Genomic DNA, 5,986 nt, shown 5'->3' with positions numbered 1-5,986 from the left:
CAAATGGCAATATTGCATTTTTCTGATGGCTGACTAGTATTCCATTGTACATATATACACCACTTCTTCTTTATCCATTCATCTGTTGATGGACATCTTGGGTCTTTCCATAGTTTGGCTATTGTGGACATTGCTGCTATCAACATTGGAATGCAGGTCCCCCTTTGGATCACTACATTTGTATCTTTGGGGTAAATACCTAGTAGTGCAATTGCTGGGTCATAAGGTAGCTCTATTTTCAACATTTTGAGGAACCTCCATACTGTTTTCCAGAGTCGCTGTACCAGCTTGCATTCCCACCAACAGTATAAGAGCGTTTCCCTTTCTCTGCATCCTCACCAACATCTGTCGTTTCTTGACTTAATTTTAGACATTCTGACCAGCATAAGTGGTGATCTCATTGTAGTTTTGATTTGTATTTACCAGATGCCAAGTGATGTTGAGCACTTTTTCATGTATCTGTTGGCCATTAGTATGTCTTCTTGGGAGAAATACCTGTTCATGTCTTCTGCCCATTTCTTAATTGGATTATTTGTTCTTTGAGCATTGAGTTTGATAAGTTCTTTATAGATTTTTGGATACTAGTCCTTTATCTGACAAGGCATTTGCAAACATTTTCTCCCATTCTGTTGGTTGTCTTTTGGCTTTGTCAACTGTTTCCTTTGCTGTGCAAAAGCTTTTTTCCTTGATGAAGTCCCAAAGGTTCATTTTTGCCTTTTTCCCCTTGTCTTTGGAGACGTGTCTAGTAAGAAGTTGCTGTGGCTGAGGTCACAGAGGTTACTGCCATGTTCTTCTCTAGGATTTTGATGGATTCCTGTCTGACGTTTAGGTCTTTCATCCATTTTGAGTCTATTTTTGTGTGTGGTGTAAGAAAATGGTCCAGTTTCATTCTTCTTCATGTGGCTAATTTTCCCAATACCATTTATTGAAGAAACTGTCTTTTTCCATTAAATATTCTTTGCTGTTTTGCCAAAAATGAGTCGACGATAGGGTCCATTTGTGGGTCTCTGGTTCATTGATCTATGTATCTATTTTTGTGCCAGTACCATACTGTCATTATGATTAAAATTTTGTAATATAGCCTGAAGTCTGGAATTGTGATGCCACTAGCTTTGGTTTTCTTTTTCAACATTCCTTTGGCTAATTGGAGTCTTTTCTGGTTCCATACAAAGTTTAGAATTATTTGTTCCAGGTCTGTGAAAAATGCTGGTGGTATTTTGGTAGAAGTTCTTAATATGTTTTGGATACTAATCCTTTATTGGGTATGCCATTTACAGATATCTTCTCCCATTTTGTAGGTTTCCTTTTAGTTTTATTAAACTCTGCTGTGCAGAAGCTTTTTGTTTTGGTGAAGTCCCAGTAGTTTTCTTTTGTTTTTGTTTCCCTTGCCTCAGGAGGCCTTATCTAGAAAGAAGCTGCTTTGGCTGATGGCTGATGTCAAAGAAGTTATTGCCAGTGTTCTCTCTTAGAATTTTTGGAGTTTCAAGTCTCATTTAGGTAATTTAGGTCTTTATTTTGAATTTTATTTTTGTATTTAGTGTAAGAAAGTGATCTAGTTTCAGTCTTTTGCATGTTGCTGTACAGTTTCCCAATACCATTTGTGAAGAGTATTTTTTATCATTGGATATTCCTCTTTTGTGAAACATTTATTGACCATATAATTGAGGGTTAATTTCAGGGTTTTCTATTTTGTTCTGTTGATCAATGTGTCTGTTTTTGTGCCAGTATCATACTGTTTTGATGATTATAGCTTTGTAATATAATTTGAAGTCCAGAATTGTGATGGCTCCAGCTCTGCTTTTATTTTTCAAGATTGCTCTGGCTATTTGGAGCCTTTTGTGGTTCCCTAGAAGTTTTGGGATTCTTTGTTCTAGCTGCTATGAAAAATTCTAGTGGTATTTTGATAGGAATTACATTAAATGTGTAGATTGCTTTGGGTAGTGTAGATATTTTAACAATATTTGTTCTTCCAACCCATGAGCATGGACTGTCTTTCCATTTCTTTGTGTCATCTTCAATTTCTTTCATCAGTGTTTTGTAGTTTTCAGAGCTCAGGTCTTTCACTTCTTTGGTTAGGTTAATTCCTAGGTATATTATTGTTTTTGGTGTAATTGTAAATGGAACTGATTCCTTAATATTTCTTTCTACTGCTTCAATATTGGTGTATAGAAATGCAAGTTACGTGATTTTGCATCATGGTGACTTTACTCAATTCGTTTATCAGTTCTAGCAGGTTTTTGGTGGAGTCTTTAAGGTTTTCTATATATGGTATCATGCCATCTGCAAATAATGAAAGCTTTACATCTTCCTTGACAAATTGGATAACTTTTATTTATTTTTGTTATCTGATTGCTGTGGCTAGTACTTCCAACACTATGTTGAATAAAAGTGGTCAGAGTGGACATTCTTGTCTTGTTCCTATTCATAGAATAAAAGCTCTCAGTTTTTCCTCCTTGAGGATGATATTATATTTGCTGTGGGTTTTCATATATGGCATTTATTATTTTGAAATATAGTCTCTCTAGACCTACTTGTTGAAGGTTTTTTATCATGAATGGATGTTGTACTTTGTCAAATGTTATTCCTGCATCTATTGAAATGATCATATTGTTCTTATCTTTTCTTTTATTAATGTGATGTATCATATTGATTGATTTCAAGTATTGAACCACCCTGGTAACCAGGAATAAATTCCAATTGATCGTGGTTAATGATTTTTAAAAATGTATTGCTGGCTTTGGTTTGCTAGTATTTTGTTGAAAATTTTTGTATCTATGTTCATCAGAGATGTTGGCCTATACTTTTCCATCTTGTATCTTTATCAGGTTTTTTAAAAATTTTTATTTATTTATGTATGATAGTCACAGAGAGAGAGAGAGGCAGAGACACAGGCAGAGCTGGAGAAGCAGGCTCTATGCACTGGGAGCCCGATGTGGGATTCGATCCCGGGTCTCCAGGATCGCTCCCTGGGCCAAAGGCAGGCGCTAAACCGCTGTGCCACCCAGGGATCCCCCTTTATCAGGTTTTTGTATCAGAGTAATGCTGATCTTACAGAATGAATTTGGATGTTTTCTTTCCTTTTTACTTTTTAGAGTAGTTTGAGAAGAGGTATTAACTCTTCTTTAAATATCTGGTAGAATTCACCTGTGAAGCCATCTGGTCCTGGACTTTTGTTTGTTAGGAGTTTTTTGATTACAGATTAATTCTTTTGCTGGTTATTGGTCTGTTCAAGTTTTCTATTTCTTCTTGTTTCAGTTTTGATTATATGTTTCTAGGAATTTATCCATTTATTCTAGGTTGTTCAGTTTGTTGGCATATAGTTTTTCATAATATTCTCTAAGAATTGTTTGTATTTCTGTGGTTTTGGTTGTTATATTTCCTCTCTCATTTGTGATTTTATTAATTTGGATCTTTTTTCTTTTCCTTTTGATAAGTCTGGCTAGAGGTTTATCAGTTTTATGCTGTTCAGCTTTTTAACAGATGTTATAGGTGATATCTTTTAATATTTTATTCATATGATATAATGTTTATATTCCTATTCTGAATGTGAGTGTGTGACTTTCTATAGCCCAGTTTAGGTGCAAAATACTTACCATTCTAGAATGTTTACTTCTTAGTGGGGCATCTGGTTGGCATAGTCATTTGGGCATTGGACTCTTGGTTTCGGCTGGGGTTGTGATCTCAGGGTCATGAGGTCGAACCCCATGTTGAGCCCCATGTTGGACTCCGTACTCAGCTCAGAGTCTCCCTAAGACTTTTCTCTCCCTCTCCCTCTGTCCTGCTCCCTGTGTGTGCGCACACACTCTCTCATAAATAAATAAATAAATCTTAAAAAAAAATGCTTACCTCTTAGTAATTTGATACAAAAGTGTAGTGAGTCAAAGGTATAAAGTTCTGCTTTGATATCTTCCTAGCTGAGAAATGAGGTTGTTTGATCCACTGACACAGACAGAGACAAATGCAGAGGTCTCCGTTGTCTTCTGGCTGTTTCTTCTCTCACCATCCTCATGGAGGGTTGGCTAGTCTCTCTTTCTGTCTCCTGCACTGACATTTGCTTCCATCCAGCTTGCTGTATGGAACATTTATATAGACGTATCCCATGATGTTAGAGAGTTAGAGTTCTCAGTGCCTGACCGATGGTATAAGGAGTGGTTAATGGCGTTCCATGGGCATTTATCAGGCATCCGTAATGTGCTACATGCTTTAATACTGTCTCATGACAGTGTCTAGCATAGTATAGCATAGCGTGGCAGGTTGACAGACTGGATTTTTTTCTAATTTTAATTTCTTAGGTTGAGATGGGAGTATTGGCCTATATTTTCACTTCTCCATGAGGAGCATTTAACTTTATTCTAAGTTGTGTTCCCTGCATACCTGCTGACAGTCTGAAGATAATATCACTTGGTGCTTAAAGCTAGAAACCCTTATTTGTTCTGATATTATATAATTTATGTTTGCAATTTCAGGCAGGTACAAATTTCTCAGAGTGTATGGTGTTTCTTGTAAGATACCATTTAGCCAATTCGTCTCAGCTTCTTTAAGGCTAGAACTTAAAAACTCAAATGACTACATTTGGCTCAATAACCACAGACAGTAATGACACCTCTAAGTAGCTAATGCAGGCGTGTAATATCCTCATAGCCCTGATTTAACTTTATTTACAGATTAAAATTGAATTGCAGTTGATTTATTGATATAATAGGCAGAAAGTGATTATCAGGCATCCATCACTGATGGAGGAAAAACCAATCAAATTATGCTCCAAGGTTTGCTTTAACCTAACCTAACTCATCACCTTATAAAACTCAGAGGATTTGAGTCATACGCTCTCACTAAAGTCAATGAGCCACAACTCCCACTAAACTCCTATCTGCTCCTTTCAAGGCATGTAGGAGTTATACTAATTTGCACAACTGCAAGTTGTTATAAAAGGAAATGGCAGTAGGCTGGAGATTTAGCCTTTGCACTTCCTCACCATGCTTGCAGCCTTGGTAATATAATTCTGTGATGCTTGTTGAAAATCCATAAAGGCTCTCTGGTACTGGGCTATCTGTGAAATGATGTCAACCTGTCCCAGAAAGATGTGGGGAGTAGAGGATGGTGATGGCTTCAACAAGCAGATTAGGAAAGATGTGTCCTTTTGAAGGGAGAACTGGGGTCAGTCTATGTTTCAGAAAGCAATGAAAGACCTTGATTAGAAGCAAGCAACATGCTCACTTTGGCCTTAGATATTTTAGCTCTCTTTTCAGAACTGGAAAAGGTATGGGTTGGAAGAGAATACAGTGGAATAGATCATCTATCCTGAGCCAACAGTTGAGCTTGGGCCCCAGGGATTCCTGGTCTAAGAGTGGCCTAGTGTGGATTTCCTTCCATTTGGACCACTAAAAGCTGATAAAATCAAGTTGAAAAATCCAGTGCCATCATATTTCAGAGGGTTGCTAATGTCACATGGAGTACAGAATTGACAGCAGCATTCATTCTTCTCACTTAGAGAATTCTTAAGCTGAAAGTTTTATGTTTATTTACTTGATTATTGTACACACCGAGATACTTTTTTTCAAAAAAAGTTATCCATCTGTGAAATATCATGTGAAGTTATCCTCCTATGAAGTAGAATGTGACACTTTTAATTATAACTTTTATGTATATTCTCAACTACGTTGCCGCTGTTTCATATGTTTGATGGAAAATATCACTGTTGTCAATAAGTGCCATTTCAATTATATCTAAACCCTAACGAGGTTTGAAGAAGGCATAATTGTTAAAAATCTGAAGCCATATAATGGCATATTCAAGTTTTTAAATTGTATTGTTCATTTTTTACCTGTGGTGTTGTGTACACTATTAATTTCTTAAGCTATTCATCTATAGTTTAGAAAATAAAACTGCTCTTGCATTGTTCTTTTTTTTCTTGCATTGTTCTTAATACTATGTCCTCCAAATATGGATGACACTCACTGACTTTAAAGAATATTCCTTGTGTACT

Source organism: Vulpes lagopus, chromosome 3 (genome assembly GCF_018345385.1).
Source record: "Vulpes lagopus strain Blue_001 chromosome 3, ASM1834538v1, whole genome shotgun sequence".
Classification (NCBI taxonomy): domain Eukaryota; kingdom Metazoa; phylum Chordata; class Mammalia; order Carnivora; family Canidae; genus Vulpes; species Vulpes lagopus.
The sequence above is the reverse complement of the archived record's forward strand: the minus strand, read 5'-3'. Positions refer to the sequence as shown.